Genomic DNA, 26,299 nt, shown 5'->3' on the forward strand with positions numbered 1-26,299 from the left:
ATTTGGAACTCTAAATCTTATGAAAATGAATGTTGAAAACTACCCTTACATGTAAATGGAAAATAAAATAAATGTTTGTTGAAAGAAAAAAAAAAAGAATACACAGGTCACTCAAACTCAAGAGTCCTAGTGATAACTGGTTTGTTGGTTCCCAATGGGCCTTCCTCCCTCAAGACGGCCAAAATAGGGAACATAACAAAATCTCTGACTCTTGTCCTGAGTTCCACCTCAAACTGTAGATCCCATAGACATCTCAAATCCAACATCTCCAAAACAGCATTCATTATCTTCCTTTAAAGTCCTTAATAAACTGGCCCTTTCAAATCATTCCAGTCTTCTTACTCTTCCCTCACCTCCACATATCCTATGGTCCAGAAGCATTGGCCTCCTTAAACAAGGCACTTGTTTCCTAATTCTGTGCCTTTTTACTAGCTGTTTTCTATTCCTAGAAATCACACCACCCTCATTTCTGTCTCCTGGGTTCCCTAGCATCCTTAAAGACTGAGCTCAAATCTCATCATTTGCAGGTCTTTCCTAGTCTTTCCTCTGAGATTACTTCTTACTTAGACTGTATTTTGCATGTACTTAGTTATTTACATACTGTTCCCTCCCTCCATTAGAATATGAGCTCCTTGAGAGAAGTGACCATGTTTTTGCCTTTAAAAAAAAATTCCTGCTCTTAGCAGTCAGTCAAAAAAAAAAAAAAACAACACTTATTAGGAAAAACTGTGTGCTGAGTATTAAGCATACAAAGAAAGGCAAAAGGCAGTCCCTGCCCTCAAGGAGCTCATAATCTAATGGGGGAAGATAAGACTTGAAAAAGTGAAAAGGGGCAGCTAGTTGGCACAGTGGATAAAGCACTGACCCTGGATTCAGGAGGACCTGAGTTCAAATCCAGCCTCAGACACTTGACACTGTGTGACCCTGTGTGACCCTGGGCAAGTCACTTAACCCTCATTGCCCTGCCCAAAAAAAAGTGAAAAGAAAAAAGGCTGTACTAGAGGGGGAAGAGAGTGCCCATCCAGGAGGCATGATGAAGTCCTGCAGCTGGGATAATAAATGATGGGGTGGCTGCCCTGGATACCCTCTTTAAAGGATAGAGGATCTGAGTGGAGCTCTCCATTCCATCCAATCAGAAAAAGGGAGGGACCTGGGAGGCAGGATATACTGAGGAGGTGTGCATTTCAGAGTGGATGGGACATTGCAGGATATGAGTTTCTGGAGACCATTGAAGTCCAGGAGAGCAGATAAGTGGGAAAGGATAGAACACTGCCTGCTATGTTAAATGACTTTTGTGATGAGCCTTCAGTTCATATTAACAGGAGTTAGCGCTTCCAAGGCATGGAAGGCTTCAATCTGATAGAGTAATTGTCTATGTGGATTCAATGTGATTCAATTTTAAATGCATTAATTAGGTACCTATTACGTATGAGGCTTTTTAATATTACAATAAATATGAAGCTATGACTTCAAACCTAGGTCTTGGTGTCTTCATGTTCCCCCATTTCATAGAAAGTCTCTCTATAGTATAGATGACAGCTTCATTTCCTGGAATATCTCAGGGCATCAATCCTGAAATGTGACAAATGGCAGGGCAGGGCAAACTGAGGATAATATTCTGAAGACTAGATAGAATCACTAGGAAGGTCCCAATCATGGACAATAAGAGGAAGCTTAGAGAGGTGGGCTGAGCATAAGGTTATTGCAGAGATTACTATCTAGTTGAGTAATTGAATGCTGAATGACATTGGACATGTGCTTCTCCTTTTTTATTTTGAGAGGCAATGGGAGTTAAGTGACTTACCCAGGGTCACACAGCTAGTAAGTGTTAAGTGTCTGAGGCCGGCTTTAAACTCCGGTCCTCCTGAATCCAGGGCCGGTGCTCCATCCAATGCGCCACCTAGCTGCCCCCGGACATGTGCTTCTAATGAGGGCCAGTCCTTAAAGACTCAAGTTCTCTAGACCTGGACTTTGGCTCCTATTCAAAGTAGGAATATAGGGGGCAGCTAGGTGGTACAGTGGATAAAGCACAGGCCCTGGATTCAGGAGGACCTGAATTCAAATCTGGCCTCAGACACTTAACACTAGCTGTGTGATTCTGGGCAGGTCACTTAACCCTCATTGCCCTGCAAAAAAAAAAAAAAAAAGGAATACAGACTTAGAACCCAGTCCAGGCTAAAGCTCCTGATGGTCTTTTGGCCAATAAATTGCATCTATTGTTTCTATGAAAGGAATAAAACAGTTTAATATGTTCTATCTAATTCTGCGTGGAATTGCTTTCCTTATGCCAAACTCAGCTGACCAGATCTCAGTGAAACATCAAAAATTCAGGGAGGACACAGAGCATGGACTTGATGGTCTTTTGATCAATGTGTTTCTTTCACATGTTCTTTTATTATCAGGAAGCAACTAGTGCTTCTCTTTATAGCTAACTCATTGCTTATGGAACTAGGTGAGTGAACTCATTGGCAGAGTCCAGCCAAGAAAGCCTTTGACCATTCTACCCTCTCATTTCTAACCTGGAGACATTCAGTTTTCATTTCTGGGAGTCAAGAGTAAGTCATTCCTTTCCTCACCCCCTATCTTTGACCTTGTCTACAGCACTGGATTGGCCACCACATTTGATCACTTCCATTTGGATCTTCCTTTCTCATTTCCCCCATGAAGTCAAAGCTTAGCAATCCTGAGCACTATGGAGACAAGAAGTGAGAGGGAATACCATGTCAGCGGGCTGTCTAATGTGTTCTAGTCACTGATAAAAGAAATGTTAAATAGAACAGAGCCAGCAAGGTAGAAGAAATCCATTAGAGACCTCCTTCCAGGTTGACATTGAAACATTAATGAGCACTCTTGGGTCCAGTCATTCAATCTATTCCAAACACCCTTAATTGAACTATTGTTTAGCCCACTTCCATTTATCTAACCCAGAAGAATGTCCTAAGACTTTATGAAATGCTTTGTTAGATTCTGGGTAGACTGTAGCTCCAGCCTCCCCTTTTCTGTAAATCTAATGGCCTTTGCAAAAAACAAAAATCCTCTAAATGGGGTCATGAAGAGTCAGATATAACTGAAATGACTGAACAACAACAACAATGGCCTTTTTTAAGGAAAAAAAAAAGACTACAGAGGTTAACTGGGTACAACACATTTTTTTTCTAATTGAATTTTGTTCTTTTCCATTTTCATGCATTGTTTTTCTCCTTCCCACTCCCTACACGGAGAAAAACAAAACAAAACAAAACCAACAAAATAAAACAAAACAAAAACCTTCTTGTAACAAATAAGTATAGTGGTACAAGATTTGTTCTTAATGCTACTATGCTGACTCTTTGTAATCTATCGCCACTTCCTTTTCAAGCTATTCACTATTCTAAAATTTGACCAGGAATTGAAGTCATGTTTCCTGGCCAACAGTGGGAAGTCTCTGCTTTCTTTCTTTCTTTCTTTCTTTCTTTCTTTCTTTCTTTCTTTCTTTCTTTCTTTCTTTCTTTCTTTCTTTCTTTCTTTCTTTCTTTCTTTCTTTCTTTCTTTCTTTCTTTCTTTCTTTCTTTCTCCTTCCCTCCCTCCTTCTCTTTCTCTTTCTCTTTCTCTCTCTCTCTCTCTCTCTCTCTCTCTCTCTCTCTCTCTCTCTCTCTCTCTCTCTCTCTCTCTCTCTCTCTCTTTGAAAATTAAGCCAAAACTTGATATCCATAACCTTTCAGAGATCATTTGTAGTGGCTCAGTCATAACATCTGCCAGTTTTTTCCAGTACCCTGAGATGTTGTTCATTCAGAACCAGTGATTTGAATTCATCAATTGATGGGTTTCCTTACTATCCCCATCCTTATGTGGGGTGCCAACTCTCCCTTAGCTATTTTTGTTTCATCCTTTCCAGTCCAAAGATCATTCTCCTTGGCAGAGACAATAAACAAAAACATTAAAAAACAATTAAAAAGCTATGCTTTCTCTCTTTTGTGTATTATCATCATCCCATCCATCCCTAACCTTGATCCTCTTTCTTCTTAGATAGCCTTCTTTTCTCAATTTCTGCCCCAAAATCTTTGGAGACTCAGAGTGTAGAAACTTCTTCTACTAACATATAATCATTTCATTAATAATTTATAGACTTAGAGAGTTACAAGGTGCTTCAAGAGGTTGAGTGAATTGCTTTGGTTGGTAAAGCTAGTATCTGTCAGGGACAGGACTTGAACCCAGATCTTTCTGATTTGAAGGCCAGCTAAAATTTGTCTAAACTCTATATTGTTGTTGGCTAAGATAGTTATTTGGCACAATGGAGTGAGTGCTATAAAATGGGTATGATAAATAATAGCACCTACCTCCCAGGATTGTTGTTAGGATAAATGAAATAACATTTTAGAGGTCCCTAGCTGGCACAGTGGATAGAATGCTGGGCCTGAAGTTAGGAAGAACTGAGTTCAAATCCTGATTTAGACACTTACTAGCTGTGTGACTTTTAGCATATCATTTAACCTCTGCTTACCTCAGTTTTCTCAATTGTCAAATGGGATGATAATTAATATATTTTTAATATAATATAATATATGTAAATAATACATCATCATCATCATCATCATCATCATAATAACCCTATCTCTATCAGGGTTGTTGTGAGGACTAAATGAGACAATTTTTTAAAACATTTAGCACAGTGCCTGGCATATAGTAGGTGCTTCCTTCCTTCCCTTTTCAGCCTCAGCTCTTTCTGAGCTTTAATATTCTTGATACTATTCTTACAGGAATTATCTTAGATTTCAACTCCATATTAACCATTTTTGCTTTGTCTCTTCTAATTCAAAGATTATTCTTTTGGAAAGATAAAATAGAAGGAAAAAATCTTCCAGTTCTGCCTTCTCTCTTTTGACCATTGGCTGAACCATGTTTAATATTCCTATCCTTCCTCTGATCCTTCTCTTTTACCCCTGTATAGTTTTTTAAAAGGTTGGGGGAGGAGTTGTTATGCTTAGTTTTCCTTGCCAGCCTCTGAGTTCTAAAATACAATGACAATATTCTCATAACATTCTGTCATGCTTTTGTATTTATCCTCCATAATGTACCCTTGCTTCTATCTTCTGTACATATCTTCTTTGGCCAATATGTTCATGGTATATCCACATCCATTTCAGTGAATGACTCATTTTCCTCCTTCCAAGAGAAGGAAATGAGAAGTGCTACTTACATATCCTCAGAATTTCAATGTTAAGAGGATCTCATCCTTCTTTCTCTGATTTCCTCTGTAGAATTTTAGTCCATGGGATCATTTCAGAATTTGATCTCTCCAATTCTAGAGTAGGTATAAGACTATATATCCAGCTTTCCTATCCTCTTTCACAAATTCTGACTTGGAATGGTCACTTATCCCTAAGGTTTTTATCACTTCTTCTTCTTTATTAATGAGAATCAAGCCTCGAACTGCAATTATTTTCTTTGGTTACACCACCTTTTGAAGGATAAATTTATCATTAAGACAAGCCCAGAAATTATTATCTGCTTTACTATTTTTCAAGACAGTTCTATGCAAGTTTTGCTATGTGTTTTCCAAACTCCCTATCTATTTTCTCATACTGTCTAGGATGTCTGTAGCATATGCTGGTGACAATATTGCTTTTGTTTCTATCTTTATTCATCTCCACTCAAATATTCTCCATCTTACCTCCCCCTTCCAGTTCCTGGGTTATCTCACATCAGTATATCTTCTAAATGTATAGGACTATGTCCTCCAAACTACTTTCACCTATTCTTTTATTTTTCCATGGATCTCATTCCTGGATCCCCACCCTAAGTTTCAATATGACCTATAAGGCCAAGCTTACTTTCATTAGTGTCTCAAGGTCACTTTGTCCATTACTCATTCTTAAAATGTGAGGTCATTTGTTTTATTGCTCATTCCTTTCTTTTTCTGTTTCTTTTTTGTTATTTGTCTTGTTATTTTACAGCCATACTCTGTGATACCTAGCTTATAGTGTATATTTAAGCAGTTTTCTTCCTCCCTCTTCTGTTTTAGTTTAAAGCCCTTTTTAATTGATTTCCAAGACTTCAGCAGATCTTAAGTTTGACCCCCTCATAACGACACTAGCTCACACTGGACTCCCTTCTTATGAGTCTTTCTGCCTTTTATTTTCTGTTTCGTAATTATCACCTTTTTCTGTGATTCTTATTCTCTAATTGTTTTTATACACAACTCAATACTTTATTAGATCAGTGTTCAATGTATAAATGAAGTCTTTTTTCACTAATTGTTTCAAAGGCCTTTCCTCTCCAGCTAGAATTTATTTGCCTTCTAAGTGGGAACTATTTCATAGAACTGTATGAGAATAGAATATTTTAAGGAGCTACAAAGATCACTTAATCAAATGACTTCATTTTATATGTGAGGAAACTGAGGCCCAGAGAGTTAAATTGACTTACCCTAGGTCACAAAGGACAAGAAATTAGAGCAGGGACAAAAATCAGGGTCTCCTGATTCCTAGTTTTGTTCATGGGGGATGGTATGGAAATGAGAGGGAAAGATGAAAATGTAGGACATAGAGTAATACAGTTTGATCTAATACATACAGAGGCATAGTATATGAAGTATAGTGTATGAAGAGGGATGGCAGGCAAAGAGACTAAAAAGGGAGCTTAAGACCAGATTATGGAATACCAGGATGAGGAGTTTGTACTTTATTACATAAGCAATATGAAATTACTATTTTAAGAGAACAAAAAGGGAAAAAACATTATCATAAAAATATATTATTATTTTCTAGTTACATGTAGAGATAGTTTTCAACATTTGTTTTTATAAAATTTCTAGTTCCAAATTTTTCTCCCTCCCTCCTCCCCAGGACAGCAAGCAATCTGATATAGGTTATATATGGATAATCACATTAAAACTATTTCTGCATTAGTCATGCTGTGAAAGAAGAATCAGAGCAAAAGGCAAAAACCTCAAAAAAGAAAAAACACAAAAAAGTAGAAACAGTATGGTTCAATCTGCATCCAGATTCCACAGTTCTTTTTTCTAGATCAGGAAAGCATTTTCCATCATGAGTCCTTTGGAATTATCTTGGATCATTGTATTGCTGAGAAAAGTTAAGTCTATCACAATTGATCATCATACAATGTTGATATTGTGTAGAATGTTCTCCTGGTTCTGCTCACTTCACTCAGCATCAGTCCACTTAAGTCTTTCCAGGTTTTTCTGAAATCTGCCTGCTTATCATTTCTTACAGCAAAATAGTATTCCATTACATTCATATACCACAACTTGTTCAGCCATTCCCCAATTGATGGGCATCCCCTTGATTTCCAATTCCTTGCCACCACAAAGAGAGCTGCTAGAAATATTTTTGTACATGTGGGTCCTTTTTCTCTTTTTATGATCTTTTTGGGATAAAGTGGTATTATTAGGTGGAAGGGTATCCACACTTTTATGGCCCTTTGGGCATAGTCCCAAATTGCTCTACAGAAAGGCTGAATTAGTTTAAAGCTCCACGAACAATGCATTAGTGTTCTGATTTTTCCACAGCTTCTCCAACATTTATTATTTTCCTTTTTTGTCATATTAGCCAATCTGATAGGTATGAGGTGGTACCTCAGAGTTGTTTTAATTTGCATTTATCTAGTCATTAGTGATTTAGAGCATTTGGAAAAAAACATTTGTTAAGTGACTATTATGTGCCAGGCACTGTGCTAAACTGAATAAAATCGTTAGAGCAGTTAGGAAGATCAGTTTAGAAATAGTCTATGTGTGTGTGTGTGTGTGGGGGGGGAGTAATGGATGAAAAAGCAGAAAGATAGGAGGTAGAAAAACCATTTAGTTGGCTATTACAATTATCTATCTGGCAAGAAATAAAGGCATTAACTAGGGCAGTTGTAATAAGGCATTAACTAGGGCAGTTGATTGGGAAGTAAGGGACAATTATTTTGGAAGACAGTTAAATTGTTTGCCAGGGAGTAGTTAGGTGGTGCAGTGGATAGAGCATTAGCCCTGGAGTCAGGAGGACCTGAGTTCAAATCCTACCTCAGACACTTGACACTTACTAGCTGTGTGACCCTGTGTGACACTTAACCTCAACTGCCTCACAAAAAAAAAATTGTTTGCTGGATATAAAAAAATGTAGCAACTTCATTATCTAATTTTTTACAACTATTTGTATTTTGAAAAATTGATACTTTTTTAGAATAAGCAACTCGCAGAGATTTTGATAGGCCGCCGATTTTTTTAAAAAATCATTGCAGGGTACTCTATCAGATGCAATAGACTTTTCAGCTTTTTAAAAACCTTCCAATTACATTTAGTCTTACTAAGTTTAATGCCATACTTCCTTCCTCAACCCCCCTCCCCCCACTCCATTCCTATGGCCACAACCGTGACCTGGTTTTTGTTTTTATTTTTGTTTTTGTTTTTTTAAAATTCAGATTTTAAGAGTTCCACAACTCTGAGGTTGGGGGTGGAATGCTAACTACCATATCTATTGAAAGTGCCAAGGGGCAGCTGGGTGGCGCAGTGGATAGAGCACCGGTCCTGGAGTCAGGAGTACCTGAGTTCAAATCCAGGCTCAGACACAAAACACTTACTAGCTGTGTGACCCTGGGCAAGTCACTTAACCCCAATTGCTTCACTAAAAAAAATTTTTTTTTAAAGTGCCAAAAGTTTGGAAATATCTGGAGAGTATATAGGGATTGCAATGGCTTTATGACTGACAAGGAAAAGAAGACTAAGGCCAGTTTTATCCAGCCTTTTTCAGCCTTCAGAATATTCACAGACCCAGGTGAGATTGGATTGAATGAAGCAGGTAAAACAGAAGTGGATTGAAATTGAGAGAAATTTTCTAACCCCAAATAAGATCCCTGAAAGTAGGGATCTACAGATGAAATAGAAGCAGAATCACTCCAAAAGATAGACTTAAATGCCTAAGGATTTCTTTAGCTGACTGGCTAGAGACTATAATCAGGAGTCCATAGCCCGGTGACCAGCCCCAGCCATCTGTTTTTATAAGGCCAGTGAGCTAAAAATGTTTTTTACATTTAAAATAAAACTTTATTTACAAATGTGAAAACCATTCTTAGCTCACTGGCTGTACAAAAACAGGCAGCAGACAAGATTTGGCCCTGGTCTATATGACAAAAAAAATCCAAAATAGCCCTTGGGACTGAGCAAAAATATGGAAGAAAGAGTATTCCAGCTGAAAACCAGCTGATCCCCCAAAGAGCATGGAAGAGAGAGCAGATTAGTCCTAGATCCCACTTAGCAGAAAAAGCAACTCATCTGAGGGCATAGGTGGCTCTGAAAATAATCTAGTAGTATTCTCAAAGGAGTAAGTTGCCCTAGCCATTTATTTTTCCCAACCAAGTGTGTATTTCCTCTCTCACTGGTGGTATGGTAACCTGTGAAAAAGAATGTGTGTGTGTGTGTGTGTGTGTGTGTGTGTGTGTGTGTGTGTGTGTGTGTGTGCATATGTGTTAACAGAATTAGGAGAAGAAAGGAGGAGGAATCTTTCTTGTCACTTGTTTTGTTACACTGACAATTAAATATCTTTTACTTTGAAATAATATGTTCTATCATTAGCAAAATAAACACATTGGTGGGGGCTTGTGAGCTGTAGTTTTGAATGAAACCTGAGCTGCAACATGCTTTGAAACTAAAGTAGCTTTTAAGGTAGTTCAGGGCTGGGGGGGGGGGGCACGTCAGAGGGGGGGATGACAAATATGGGAGTAGATGATTCATCTATTTGCCTCCCCCCTGTATAATAATAGGAAGAGACTAGATGATCTCTGGAAATGAGAAGTAAGGGTTATTTTCAGTTTATAATTCCATGACTCAAAACACCCCAAACTCCATTCTATCTCTGACACTTTGTGGTAGATTGAGAATTTAGAGAGAAAGAGCCTAACCCAAAGCCTCCCACCCACCTAACTGACCTAGAGGAAGTTATCTTGTTCAACAAGACATTAGTACTTTCTCAGAACATTTATCAGCAAGAACATCCTTTGGGCTCTGAGGTCTTGCTACAACCTAATGATAAGAAGTATTCAAAAGGTAGCAGCCCTCCATATTCTTGTTTCCAAATTCATTATCACCAATACCAGCTTTGAAAACACACCACACATGATAGATGTCTGATCATTAGGGAACTGAGTGTTGAAACAAACTCCCATTTAGTTCATGCTGTTGACAGTATTCTGTAAGCTCCTTAAGGATGGGAGGAGTTGGTTTGACTAGCATAACACAGGTGCAAACAGCCATTCCATAGATTGGGGGATGGTGGGGAAAGATTTATCTCAAGGCTAATAAGTTTTCCTACATCCAGAGTTCTCTATTTCATTTAGAAAGACCTGTTTATTTAACCCTACCCAGTCAAAAAGTTCATGCCCCATCCCACTTTAAAAAACTTGGGACAGTTTGACTATACTCTCCACTAGCTGGAGGATCAATTCAAAGAAGGGGAAAGGGAAATGTAGCTTATGGCAAAAGAGACACATTCAGATCTTGGCAAGTACTGTGTAATCAGAGTCCGGAATTCTTTGTAAGAGCTGTAATAAATTAAGCTTTTCTCCAATGCCTATTTTTGGTCTTTTGAGTATTGTCATATTGGTGTAGGTAGGTTAGGGAGAAGGGGGAGGGTTGACTTAGTTAGGAAGAAAGGGATTTGAGAAATTGAATGTACAGAAGAAAGGCAAAGCTATCACATTAAAGTCTATGGTTGCACATTAAACATCATCTCTTTTCCCAAAAAGCACCCTGCAAGGTATCAATAACAGACAAAGGACAAACCCACCTTCAAATGACAGTCCTTTATTGCTGGGGGGGGGGGGGAATGCCCCATCCTTGAATTCACTGCAGCCTGTAACCATGGAAACTCAAAAAGAAAAGAACCACAGAAAGAAATTTTTAAGGAATAAACTACATTACACAACAGCTCCTTCTCTTGACTCATATTCATAGCAAGGTGTGAAGCCCCTCAATGGAATTATCAATGGAAAAGGACAAGCAAGATGCTCTCTACTGATGTGGATTTACTGAATGTAGATACAGGATTGATAGACTTCAAGGCCTGGACATTAACATGCTGGTTGACTTCAATGGCTTTTAAACAACTTAATAATTGTTAAACTAGGACGGCTAGGTGGCACAGTGGATAAAGCACTGGCCCTGGATTCAGGAGGACCTGAGTTCAAATCCAGCCTCAGGCACTTGATATTTACTAGCTGTGCAAGTCACTTAACCCTCATTGCCCTGCCCCCCCCCCAAATAATAATAGTTAAACTAACTAACCCATAACTGTGAGTGTTTCCCAAACTTTTAACCTTGGCCCTATTATCTTCTTCCTTCACAAATTCTCTTGGTAATCTCTTCATTTCCCATAGATTTAATTATCATTTCTATGCAAATGACTCTAAGATCTATATATCTAGTCCCAGTCTCTACCCTGATGTTCAGTATCACACCATTAATTGCCCATTGGACATTTTAATCTGGATGTCCCCAAAATATTTCAAGCTCAACATCTCTAAAACTGAACTCATTATTTCCCCCCCATACTCTCCCCTCTTTCATATAAACCCTATTTCTGTTGAAGGAACCACCTTTATTTCAATCTCCCAGGTTTGTAACCTTGGCATTATCCTGAAACTATTGTTCTTCCTCATCCCACATAACCAATTAGATGCCACAACTTGCTGTTTCTACTTTCCCATCACTCATATCTGACCCCTTCTCTACCCACACAGAAACCACCTTAGTTTAATAATAATAACCATAATCATAATAATAACTAGCATTTATATGACATTTTAAGGTTTGCAAAGTACTTTACTAAATATTATCTCATTTGAGCTTCACAACACTGGGAGGTGGATGCTACAATTATCATCCCTATTTTAAAGATAAGGAAACTGAGATAGAGGTAAAGTGACTTGCCCAGGGTCATAAATCCAGGAAATATCTGAGGCAAGATTTTAATTTGGAGTCTTCCTGACTCCAGGTCCAACACTCTATCCAATGTACCATTTAGCTGCCAGGCCCCCATCACTTATCACCTAGATTATTGCAATAGTCTGTTGTCTCCAGTCTACTGCCGATCCCTGCTCAAGCCCAACCCACTTACTGCTGCCAAAGTGACTTTTTTTTTTTTTTGGTGAGGCAGTTGGGGTTAAGTGACTTGCCCAGGGTCACACAGCTAGTAAGTGTTAAGTGTCGGAGGCCGGATTTGACCTCAGGTACTCCTGAATCCAGGGCCAGTGCCTTATCCATTGCGCCATCTAGCTGCCCCAAAAGTGACTTTCTTTAAACATTGATTTGACTATATGATTCTCCTACTCAGTCAACTCCGATGGCTTCCTAGGGCCTCTACGATCAAATGTGATCTCCTCTGTTGAGCTTTCAAATCGCTACACAACTTGATCTCAATCTTTCTTCCCAGCCTCAATAGACATTGTTTCCCCTCCTGAACTCTGTAAAATAGCCAAACTGGTCTTCTCTCTGTTCTCCACACACTACACTCCATCTCTCATCTCTGTTCCTTTGCACTGGCCATATCTCATGACTGGAATGGCCTCCCTCCTTACATCTACTTCCCAGAATCCTTCTCTTTTTTAAGATACAACTCATGGACCATCTTCTGCATGAAGCCTTTCCTGCTTCCTTCAACTTCTAGTGCTCTCCCTCACCAAAGTACTTTATATCAAATTACTTTAAATATATTTGTACTCATTCTCTTTCTGTTTATTCTGTATATGTTTTTGTTGGGGTGTGTGAGGTATTCAAGGAAGACTGGAACCTCTAATGTGAGGGCTTGTCCATTCACCAGGGTGTCCACCTGTCACCCAATTCTCACCTGTGGCTCCAAGAAGCTGTAGCATGCACAGTGGCCATGCCCTGGTAAAAAAACATCTCAGCAGACAGACTAAACCTGATTGAAAGTAACCAACAGACCTCAAACCTGTTGGTGAGATAGAGGGGTGTCTACCCCCAGCATGTGAAGACTTCCCCTGATAGAATGGGTAGATGAGAACAATTGGTTCCAACAACCATGAAGAAGACAACTGAAGCAGGTGCTGTGGAGTGCTTAGGGTTTGGTCAGACATCAAAGATGCCAAGATCATCCCCTGTATCCCAGGCTATTTCTGGTCATTTTGACTTTTGTCTCACCACTGGACTTCGATGCTTCTGAAACAAAGTGAAGCTGACAACTTTGCTTCTGCTTCACTTAAATCCAATTCACAAAGTCAATACATCACCTTGTCATGACATTAGTCCTCCTCCAAAAGGAAGGACAAACAGCATGTTTTTACCTGTATTTGTCTCCCCTATTAGAACATAAATTCCTTGTGAGTAGGGATTATTTCCTTGTATTCCCAGCACCTATCAAAGAGATTGGCACATAATAGGTGCTTAATAAACATTTGTTGATTAAATGATTGATTGAACTATACACCTGAGGGCTGGTGCCCTGATTGGTTGCTAAGAGGAAGAAGTGATAATTAAATGCACCTTGAGTCCAAAAAGGTTTTATTCCATATGAAGCCACAGAAAAGTGTGGACCCTGGGCAGTAGAATTGTCATAGATATGCTATGGACCTGATTACCCCAGCTCTCAAGGTCATGCTCCCACAGATCTTGATGTGAAGTTCACACAGGTACCCTGGAGTAGATGGGAATGAGTCTTGTGCTTCTCCATGACAGTGGAGGTTCGACTGCAAATGAAGTTGCTATATATGCCCCTAAAGTAGTCCCAGATTTATAGGAATGTGTTTCAGAATATCCAAGTATTTCTGCACTAATCCTTGATCATTCCTGTTATATACATGTATATCCATGTGTGCATAAAGAGCTAAGTAACTAGCGCATAAATCTAAATTGCATAAATCTAGATTCAACTGGCCATGGGGATGGGGCAAGGCTTAATCTGAATTTCCCTTGACAGAGGTTCCTGGTGACCTCTGGCTGTGTTGACGTGCCTTCCTAGTCACCTAGGAGTATAAATAAACACACCCATGTGAATTCAGGGCTCTTTACACTTGGTAGAAACCAGAGGACCACCCCATTCACCACACCCTGCCATGCTGAACACACCCATTTCCATCTGGGTTTCCACATGGAAACAAAGGGGGCTGCATCTGAAAAACTATAGCAGCTAAGTATCTCTGGATCTGTGTTGCATATGCTTTCTGTGTCAGGGCTAATTAAATCTCCTCTTATTAACTGTTCAACAGCATATAAGTGTCTCATTTCGTCCCAACATGGAACCTCAGCTAATAGAGGGCTGGCATCAGACCCATTTTTAGCAGAATTAATAGAACATAGAATAAATGTAGCAAATATTTATTAAGCAACTAGGTGGGAAGTCCTGAGAAGATACAAAATTTAGATTAGACATAATCCCTTCCCTCAAAGAGTTTACAATTTATTAAGCAGATAAAAAACTTACACAAGTGTAATGAAGGGTTGATCAGAAGCCCTGATAATTCTGAGTGGCTTAATTAATTTGATGATATTACAGGATGTAGACCTTTATCAGAAGGGGCCACCTTCCATGGACCTAGATATGGGCATTATTACTCTCTAGGTGAGAGAACATATGAAGCTCCTCTCTTGCTCCCTAGCAACTTGGGCTGCCTCTTGACAGAATGACAGATTTGTGGAAGGAACTGTTCACTCTGTCCTCCAAAAGAGTGAGCCATGAAACAGCTTCACCTACTTCTCTCCCACATGAGCTAGAGACCTTAGTTCTTTGATCTCCACTCCCTGGTAACCTTATTTTCCTTTTTGTTTCTTTCCTGAGCACACAGGAGAGACTAGTAATGGGCATTTCCAGCATCTGGGCTTATCTTGTGGATTATTTTGACTTCCCAAGTTTCTGAGTTTGAGAGTTGAGCACCTGGCTTCCCACTTGGAGATGATGCTTTTCACAAGAGAAAACTCCTCCCAACAGGTGGATCCTGCAGCTGAAGAACTAAAGCCATGTCAGGAAACACCAGGAAATCTGCACTTTGTATCCATGATATTGCTCTGACTTTCTTGGATTTTGAAAGTCCACAATGAATGCAGAATATTGGGGGAGGAGAAGGAATCTAATGAATGTGATGAGCTATTTAAGTGTCTTGTTTCCTGGTCCTTTTTCATTCACACCTGTGAGTCTTTTATAGCTTATGCTTTTTTTTCTGTGGCAGAAGAAATCAAAGGCTGCCCCAGTATCCTATGAGATGACTATGAGAGGTAGTATGACACAAGGAATAGAGAGCTGTTCTCAAAGCCAAGAAGACCTTGGTTTAAGTCTTGCCTCTGATAAATATTTGCTGTGTGGTGCTGGGCAAGTTATTCAAACACTCAGTGTTCTAGGCAGCTCTTTTAAGATTATAAATTAAAAGATGGATATTTATATTGATAGATAGATAGATAGATAGATAGATAGATAGATAGATAGATAGATAGATAGATAGATAGATAGATTGACAGAGCAAGAATTTATTAAATACTATGTGCAAAGTACTGTACTACGCTCTGGGAATACAAATATGAAATTTTAGAAACAGTCCTTTCCTTCAAGAAGCTTACATTATAAATGGGGAAGAGAACACATAAAAGTGGTTTGCAAGAGGGTTGGGGCAATGCAAGGTGGAGTAGTCCAAGGTTTCAGTAGGGGAGTTGGGAGAGAAGTAAGAATGGATAGCCCAAATCCTTCCTGAAATGATGATACCAGTAGGAACTCAACAATCAAAAGAGATGTTATGGGAGTTCTCAATACCAATGGAATCATAGGTCCCTTCCTTATCTCAATATCCTATGCCCATATCATACATTAGTGGTGGTACTTTTGGGGAGGGAACCCTCCTACCTTTATTTGGGGAGACCTAGACAGCCATACTCAGGAGAGTATTTCCTGAGTTTTTTCCTGGAGTTTTACTCTGGTTTTCCTGGGTAGTGATAAAGCCAAAGAGAAAAATTGATCCTTCTTAGGTGAAAATCCATAGAATCAAATCCTATGTGACTCCAGAAGCTTTGCACAGGGGAGACCTTGAATGATGTGTCACTTACGGTAAGTGTATTGAAGAGATTTTAAGGGTTATTTGAGATAACAAAGGGGATAATCATTACCAACTGGGGGGACCCAAGAAGGTTTCATTGAGAAGCAAACTTTTTACTCAGGCTTTAAAGAACTTATAGAAATTCAATAGTCAAAGAAAGAAAGAGCATTCTAGGCACAGGCACATGAGACAGCAGGATAGTTCTGAAGGTCTGAGAGTTATCCAGGTAGCTAGCATAGATTAGAGGGGGAAAATATGAGACAAAGTTGGAAAGATAGATTTTGGAGGGCCTTAAAGTCCAGGGAATGGAATATAAACTTTATTTGTTAGGTAACTAGGAATAAAGTTTTTGAGCAGAGGCATGACATGGCCAGAGCTACACATAAGAAAGATTATACTAACAACTATATAAAGGATAGTTTAAAGGGGGAGACATAAGAGAGACAGGGAAAATTTTGTAGGAAGCAGCTGTGAAATACAGAAAAGGCATTGGATTTAGGTCCAGAAGACAGATGCTAAGTCCCTGCTCTGCCACATGATGCGTATATGCTTTGGGGCAAAAAACTTTCTCTCTCTGAGACTCATTTTCTTAATTTGGACAATGAGGAATAATACCTTTAATTGTTGTTGTTGGTGTTGTTCATCCTTCATTTTTTTTGAAGAGGACCAATGACATCACAAGGTAATATCTTAACTTGACTGTGAATTGGATTTAAGTGAAACAGCGGCAAAGGCGTCAGCCTCACTCTCTCTTCCAGAGCCATCAAAGTCCAACAGTAAAACAAAAGTCAAGATGACTAGAGATGGCCTGAGATACAGTGGATGACCTTGGATGTCTGACCAAACACTAAGCGCTCCACAGTACCTGCTTTAGCTGCCTTCATGGCCTTGGAACAAATTGTTTTCACCTGCCCCTTCTGCCAGGGAAAGTCTTCACATGATTGGGATAGACATCCCCCTAACTCACCCATGGGTCTGTGAGGCCTGTGGGCTACCCTCAGCCTACCAAGATGATTTTACCAGGCTACTACACATGCTACAGCTTCTTGGAATCACAGGTGAGAAGGGTGGACATCAAAGGTGTATGAACAGTTTTGAAAAGGGTTCAGCAAACCCTCACACTAGAGGTGCTAGTCTTCCCTCAACATCCTATTTACCCCAATACCTTGTTAAGGGCTAAAATTCTAGCTAGTCTGTCTAAAATATCTAATGAGTGGTCGCCAATAAATTATAAGCTTTAGCAAGAGTTAGGCTTTTAAGCATTTATTAAGGAAAACAAGAATTTGGTAAAGAGAGAGAGAAAGGCCTAGATTTCTATCTATTAAAGGGAGAGCACATTTTTAGCTCCCTTCTCTGCCAGCGTCCCCAGGAAAGAGAGCGAGACTGAGCGCCAGTCTCTTCCTTCCTCCTCCCACTAGCCCGCGTCACTTCCTGACTCCTGGTCTTGCCCTCGAAGACCTTCCCTTCATGGGCAGAACTCTTCTACAGTAAGTATCCAGCAGGTGGCGTCATTCCAATCGTTACAACCTTTAATATATACTATCTGTACGAGGGGAAAAATGAGATTATGTCTGTAAAGCACTCTGTCAACTCCAAAGCATTATAGCAAAATGTCAACTATCTTTTCAATGTACATACTGCAGGAAAATGTAACTAAACCCCATTAGGCAGAGTCCAAAACTAAACCATGTAATATGAAATTACGCAGTCATAAAAGAATCCTATAATGATGAGGCCTCTGGTGGGTGTCTGAATTGTCACTGTGCCCATGAATATAAGCATTAACCATGAGGAGGAGTTGTGGTAAACCAGCCACCAAGATTAAACACAAACTCATACAGACACAAAGATCAATATTTGTAAAATCACTTTATTGAGCTCATTACTACAGACAGCTTGCATGGCTGCTGAATGTGTTAGTTCAAGGCAATCTGCTCAGTTCTAGCATCTCTTAGACAAAAAGAACTAGTTATCTTTTTTCTTTTTCAGCTTCTTCATTTCTGCACCACCTCCTTCACTCTTCACAGCCTTTTCCATCCCAAACTCTTCCTCCATGGTGGGGCTATATGGCCTTGGCCCAGTATAAATCCAAGAAACATGGAATTATGAGGCAGTTTAAAGTGAATATATTTCTACATCCACTAGGAAAGCCATCCATCATGAGCCACCCAAATGTGGGCATACTTCTTTTGATGAAATTGGGGCATTCTGGAAAAATGGTATACAGATCAAAAGAAATCCATTTTTCCCTTTGCCTCACTCAGGTTCAAGATGCTTTAATCTTCATTTCTGATTGATTTTTAATTGGAATCTAGTTCCCACCACTTTAAGTTTCTCTGCCCCTGAGCTTCAAGTAGTTAATGATCTGTAAACAAACACTAAAATTCACTAGGGGAGCTCATTATAAGAAAGAACCCCAAGGTGAAACCTTCTGTAAAGTTAAGAACCTTTTGTAACACAAATAATTCCCCCCAAAATTTCCCAATTTGGCAAATTACAATTTTCCATAAAATCATAGACACTGAGAGCTAAAAGGGTCACCAGTGGCCCTGTAGTCCAACCTCCTTCTGAAGTGAAATCCTGTCCACAATATCCCCAACAAAGGCTCATCCAGCCTCTACTTAAAAACCTACAGTGACGGGAAACTCTCAAGCTCCCAAGGCATGCCATTTCATTTTCAGACAGCTCTAACTGTTAGAAATATTATCCAATATTGAGCTGAAATCTGGTTCTGTAGAACTCCCACCCCTTGGTCCTAATTCTGCCCTCCAGAGAAACATAGAGTGATTATAATCTCTCTTCTACATTACAATCCTTCAAAAATTTGAAGGCATCTGTCATGAACCAACACAAGTAGCCTTACAAGATTCACACACAGACATGATCCACACACTCCTACATCCCTCTATTTGTGCATTACATTGGGCTTTATAAAAGTAGGCAACCATACTCTGGCCCACTGTGGCACATAATGTCTACAATGTAAAGTAGTTATGATACAGTATTATGCAATATGATCAGTTGTTGTTCAGTCATTTTTTAATTATGTTTGAATCTTCCTGACCCCATTTGGGGTATTCTTACAAAGATACTAGACTGGTTTGCCATTTCCTTCTCTGCTTATTTTACAGATGAGGAAACTGAGGCTAATAGAATTAAGTGATTTGCTCAGGGTTGCACAGCTAGCAAATGTCTGAGACTAGATTTAAACTCAGGAAAATGAGTCTTCCTGACTTCAGGCCTGGCACTCTATCCATTGAGTCACCTAGCTGCCCAATATGATCAATATAATACAACAATGTTGTATCTTCCAGCCTTCCTTGCAAAAAAATTCCCACAAAACACAATATTGCCTTGTCATGTATTAAGTTGAGTTCAAAACTCCCTTATTTCTATTCCCGTGTTGAGTTGTATTAGGTTGGGTTATATTGTATGGTGGTGTACTATATAGACTTGTATTGTGTTATATTGGATTAGGTTTGGGTTTGTTTGGATTTTTTTTAACTGACATGATATACTTAACATTATTGCATATACATTATTCACTTACCCATGAGTTTACTCACGGGTTTATCTCATGTTTATGTTCATTGCCATGGCTAGAACTTTGTCAATGGTGAGATGGAGATATCAAGAGATCAGACAGATCCAAGGCCTGGAGAGCTGAGCAGAGAAGTTCCAAGTGTCAGTCATTTTAAGGAATTCCAGACAAAGGGACAGTGTGGTAATCAACACAGGTTGTTCATGGACATGAGTAAAATTTAAAGTAAAGTTAGAAACTATTGGCAAAAGCCTGGGTAGGCAGCTGTCAGTCAGGGGCAGCAACATTAATAAGAGATCAAGCAATGGAAGTGGAATTTAGATAAAGGTCTGAAGTCCCTAGGACTAAGGCAGGTTCTAAATCCTATAGGAACCAGAACCTTATGTAAAGAACTGAAGCAGGAATTCAGGCATGCAGAGTCTAAGAGGAGGATTTACTGGAACTGGAGTATGAAGCAGAAACTTCATTAAGGTATAATAAACTAGGGGCCCAGTAACTTGGAAACCTGGGAACAGAGTCACTGTAGGACCAGCAGTAAAACTAATTTAAGATTAAACAGCCTTACTGTTTCTATCTGTTTTTGATCCATTCTACAAACTATCACCAGAGACCATATCTGGGAGGAGCTAGAACACTTCCTAGGACCACCCATCCTCATCTGCATCCTGGACATGGTATATACCTTCCCCCAACCTCCTTGTCTATCTCTTGTTTTTTTTTGTTTGGTTTTTTTTTTGGGGGGGGGGGTTGCAGGGCAATGAAGGTTAAGTGACTTGCCCAGGGTCACACAGCTAGTAAGTGTCAAGTGTCTGAGGCTGGATTTGAACTCAGGTCCTCCTGAATCCAGGGCCAGTGCCACCTAGCTGCCCCACCTTGTCTATCTCTTATTCAGATCACTACTACCATTGCCTCTGGAAAGAGTGTCTTTGGACTTTTCTATTGTTCTACTTTGTAACTTCCTAGACTATAATTGTCATCCCCATGAGAATATAAGCTCCTTGAAAGCAGAGACTATTTTGGTTTTGTAGATATATTCTCAGATGCTTAACACAATGCATTCTACATAGCAAATGCTAATAAATTATTTTTCTGTATTCATGAACAAGAAATCTATTGGTCTCCTTATTGGTCTAATTTTCATTATTTTTCTTCCTGGTAACATATTTGTTGGAACCAGCCAGTTGGGTGACTCCAGATGAAAAGATTGGAGAAATGTTGGATGGGAAAGCAAATCTGTCATTATGCCTATGTCCAATTAAATCAGGCTCTATGTCAAGGCACCTCAAACATCACGTTTGGCATAAAGCATGCCCAGATTTATTTCCCACCCACTAGCACATTTCTTCCAAAATAAACAAACAAGCATATAAACCCCTGTCTTATTTAATGGATATCTGACTCATATGCAGAGTGCCTAGGAGAGTGTAGAATCCAGGAAGCCTGTTTCTGGAGAGACATTTTCAATGCTTCACAAAACAGAAATTTCACAAAACAGCTATGATTTCGAAATGCATGCCTGCCTGCCCTCATTCCACACATGCTCACTAATATACATACACAAGGGGTAGTTAGGTGGCACAGTGGATAAAGTACTGGCCCTGGATTCAGGAGGACCTGAGTTCATATCTGGCCTTAGACACTTGACACTCACTAGCTGTGTTACCCTGGGCAAGTCACTTAACCCTTATTGCTGCCCCCCCCCAATTTAGATAGATAGATAGATATAGATATAGATATAGATATATACACACATATACATATGTGTGTACACACACACAAATATACTCTTGCATACAATTAACATTTAAGAAGAGCAGAGAAGACATCCTATTTGCTGTCAAAAGCTGGTATTTTTTTTTAACTGGATAACCTTTCTTTGCTCATATAAATATTTTTCTTGTAGATCTGAGATAATCAAGTTATTCCAGAGCTTTTCTTCACTTTTGTCTAGTGAGTAAAGGTTGTCTTCAGCTTATGCCTATTTGTTCCTATAAATGCCTTCCTTATTCTTACTGGAAGCCATGATGCTGTGGAGGGTGAGGCGCTATTCTCTGCCTCTTACACTCCTTTCTTTACAACAATAAATAAAAATGACTGTCATTATTAGAGGAATTGCCATCATTACTGTATTCACAGAAAGAAAGAAAAAAACCTTTTGTTTTCACTACAACAGAGCAGTGATGCACATTCCCTGTCCCTAACTCCTGGGGTATGAATGTCCCTCCTCCCCAATTTAGTCACCCGTGGGTGGTGGTTGAAATACTGCCTTACTAAAAAATATGCTAGGGAGTGTTTGACATGTAACATCTGTTCCTTTCAACCTTCAGCAAGAGTATGTCTTAAGAATGACAAGTGGGCTGCAGCCAGGTCTGCCCAAATGAACAATTTCCCTGGGCTATGCAGTACAGCCTTGGAAATCAGGTTGAACCCTGAGAATAGCATTAGAAGTGACTGGAGAAACTGACTGAGTTTTTGAAAATAGGAAATGGAGCCAAGTAGGGAAGTCAGAGGAAAATGCCCGAATAAACATGACACAAGGCAAAGCTACCCATTAAAGCTGACTCTCACAGCTAAACAAAGCTTCTTGACTTGGGTTTTAAAAGATGCATTCCCCTCAAGTCTACTAAGCTTTACAGCCTAAAGGCCAATACTAGATAGATGACTATGTGCTATTGATTGTTGTAATTCCAGAAACACCAGAAGGTTCTGGTGTGGTATAGTGAAATTAGCCTCAAAGCTCAGAAGCTGACTCGAGGAATCAACAGCTCAAGATAAAGGGTGGAGAGAGTCAAGAATAAATCAAGCATGTGGAAAGCAGGACTTTTTCCAAAACCATTCTTAAGAACAAGGTCATTTTTGCCCATGGCTCACCACTCTACAGCTACCCTAGTCAGTTAGGCCCTTGACTATTATATACTCCCACACCTCTTATTAAAATGAATGGGCGGGGCAGCTATGTGGCACAGTGGATAGAGCACCAGTCCTGGAGTCAGGAGGACCTGAGTTCAAATCTGGCCTCAGACATTTAATACTTACTAGCTGTGTGACCCTGGGCAAGTCACTTAACCCCAATTGCCTCACCAAAAATAAAATAAAATAAAATAAAAAATGAATGGGCAAAACAAATTTAAAATAAAAAATAAAATGAATGGGCTTTGCCATAGTGAATCCATTGATAGTCTCAACTCATTCATTCCCAAGATGGCACCTGGATCACTGAATGTATTGCCAGGTTGTCCACATAGCTCAATATCCCAAAAGCAAACCCAAAAGAGAATATACCCACATCCTCTGTCAATCACCTGCATTTCCTAGGGCATGATAGTCACCAGATCATGTCCACCCACAAAATCAAGGACCAAAGTACTTGGAGACAAATCTCCTTTCAATGGTTGACCCAGTAGAATAAGGGCTTGTAACATGTACTGCTGTGTGACAGGATATCATATTCCCCATGTGTCTATTGTAGAAGCAAAATTGTTCCCCTTTCTTGTTTGAGAGAGAGAGAGAGAGAGAGAGAGAGAGAGAGAGAGAGAGAGACTTGGAGCCCAGTGTCTTGGCCTATTTTATACTGCCCTGTGGGTAACAGAGCTTTATATTTGAATTTTCATAACTAAAGTATTATGAGGTTAGTGGCTTTTTGATGTCTGCTTTTAAATAGTTATAGCTAAGGCTTTAAATTTCATACTGTTTGGAGAATCAGAGAATGCAAAAGCTGGAAAAGACCTTAAAGATTATATAATCCAACTGCTTTATTTTCCAGAGGAGTCCTGAAAAAGTTAAATGATTTGTTGAAATTCACCCAGTTAAGGAAGCAACAGAGCTGGTACCAGAACTCACTTCTGATCCTGAGTTCTCTGTTTTTGTGGTCAGCTCAGTGCAATGAATGAACACTCATTTCTCCTACGCAGGTAGAAACAACAGGCAACAGTAGTGTGTAAGAGAAGTGATGGAAAACTCATTTCTATACTAGAAGAGTGGGAACCTAGAGAGAAAATAAAGTCCTTGTCTATTGGGAGAGAGGTACGGTAGGGTAATAGGAAGCATTGTATGTTAGAAAAAATGAAGGACCTAGAATGAAAAGCGCACTGGATCTAGAGTAAGAGGAAGACTTGGGTTCAAATCATTCCTTTGATATTTATTATCTATGGAACCTTAGACAAGTCAACTTCCCTGAGTCTTGGTTTCCTTTTCTGCAAAAAAAAAAAAAATGCAGTTAGACTAAATGGATGCCAAAGTATCTTCCAGCTTTAGAACTATGATCCTTGGACCTGGGCTCTGGTTCTAGCCCTCCAACTAACTTCGTGTGTGATCTTGGGTGGGCTACTTTGCTTCAAGTCCTTTATCTGCAAATGACAAAGAGCAGGGAGGAATTTGGACCAACTGATCCTTTCATTTAGACTAGATAATATTTTTCCATCTCTAACCCTTTTTTGGTATGTATGTCTATATTCCTCTCTCAACCCTGAATTTCTCCAGTTTTTCCTGCATTTCAGAGAGATTACTTCTGTTTATTATGATCAATGACTCTTGTCCATACAATATTTGAAAATGATTCTTTCTTCCTGCCCCCTTTCTCTCCATCTCTTGCTTTGCCTCTCCTGGGTCTGTCTTACAACATAAATCACTTCAGAGCATGGTTCAAAAGGGCACTCCTCTGACCAGTGACTAATTGTGTAGGTGTCCTGGATACTTGCTAATGCTGTGTGCTTTGTTTTGTGGCCCCACACTCATTAATACAGTTTTAAAAATTACAGTCTTTACTTTAAACACATTGGCTCATGCATATCATCTACTTGGGAAAATGCATCTACTTTTAGCCGTCAGTTACATAGATGAATCCTTTCATTCATTAAGAGAAGATCATTTCTGTATTTCCAGAAGAATAATGTGGTTATTTTTCAGGGGAAGTCATAGTTATGGCAGCTGGGAATGTACTATGACTCAGTGATTAATGAGATCCACACAAGCTACAATTTCAGGTCAGGTGTGTACCATGCCCTACTTTTCAGGGAGACCTTTGCAGGCTGGAGAACAAGTGCCCTCCTCTGAACTACAGAAAGAAATCATGGAATCACAGAAACCACAGAGTTAGAGTAAGAAGGACCCCAGCAACCATCTAGTAAATCTCTTACAGGAAAGAATCTCCTCTATAATATCCCAAATAAGTAGTTATCTAGTTTCTGCTTGAAGACCTCCAATGAGAGTGGGGCTCCACTAGATTAGAAGACAGAAGTCTGTAGGATGTGTGGTTTTTGAGGACTGTGACCTTTTGTCTTTGAGTCATTGGGACCTGGGGCCATCCCTGGAACAAAAATGGGTGTTTAATAAATATTTGTTGATTTCTTAGAAAAAAATGCAAGGAGTATGGGAGAGATAACCATTTATTTTACTCACCTGGTTTTCCTATTCTCTTAAAATAATAATAGCTAACATTTTTATAGAGCTTTACAAATATTATCTCATTTTATCCCAACAATAACCCTGGGTTGGAGGTGCTATTATTATCCCCATTTTACAGGTGAGGAAATTGAGGCAAACAGACATTAAGTAATTTGTCCCATGATACACAATGAGTATTTGTGACCAAATTTGAACTAGGGTTTTTCTGACTCTGGGGGCAGCTAGGTGACAAGGTGGATAGAGTGCTGAACCTGGAATTAAGAGGACCTGAGCTCAAAATCAACTTTAAACACTTACAAGTTGTGTGACCCTGGGGAAGTCACTTAATCCTTTTTGCCTCAGTTTTCTCATATATAAAATGAGCTGGAGAAAGAAATGACTAACTTCTCCATTATCTTTGCAAGAAAATCCCAAGTGAGAGTCATAAAGAGTTGGACACTACTGAAATAATTGAACAACAGTAATAATTTCCTGTCTCCATGTCCAGTACTCTAGCCACCATATGACCTAGTTGCCTCTGTTATGCCAGTATTCATGGCTTTCTCCACCAGACACACACCTGTACCATTATGGTCATAGGTATTGTCTCCTCCCTGCTCATTGGACAGGACAAAGGCCTTCACAGTTGCCATCTCTAGATCTAGATTATGAAGATTTCACTACTCTCCATTTTTATAATAATGAAGAAAAAAAAACAAAGTGGATTCCCATCAATTGGCTAAATAAAGTGTTGCACATGAGAATCAATAATAAACAATGTTGGCAGTTAGGTGGTACAGTGGATAAAGTACCAGGCATGGGATCAGGAAGACTCTTAGGAGCAGTTCTATCCCAGCAAGCATCTCTTAAATTGTAGATCTGTACAGATTGCACTGGATTAGGGCATCACCAGCTTCCAGAAGCCCTTTCCTTCAAAAGCTCCAACATATCCAAGTTTCTCCATTCAATGAAAGTCTTCCCCAAGGGGCCCAAGGTCATGACCACTTGTCTTCTAGGAAATGCTGACATGAGCTGTTTTGACACCTGGTATAACTGGGGATAAAAGCCTATCAGATAAATAATGGTTAATAATAATAATAATAATAATAATAATAATAATAATAGATTTGAAACTCACCCCACAAAGTTTAGATAAGACATGGTTCCTTTCATTGTGGATCTTGCAATCTAACAGAGGGATATAGCTTATTCAAAGAAAACTGTAATATATCTTAATACAGGCTAAGTGCAGCAGAGAGGTATCAGATAATAAGAGCTAACACTGACATAGCCCTTGAAAGTTTGAAAACTGCTTTTCACACATCCTGCCCTATGAGCCCCAGAACAATCTTGTAAAGTGGGTACTAG

The sequence above is a fragment of the Dromiciops gliroides genome, chromosome 1, assembly GCF_019393635.1.
Source record: "Dromiciops gliroides isolate mDroGli1 chromosome 1, mDroGli1.pri, whole genome shotgun sequence".
NCBI lineage: Eukaryota > Metazoa > Chordata > Mammalia > Microbiotheria > Microbiotheriidae > Dromiciops > Dromiciops gliroides.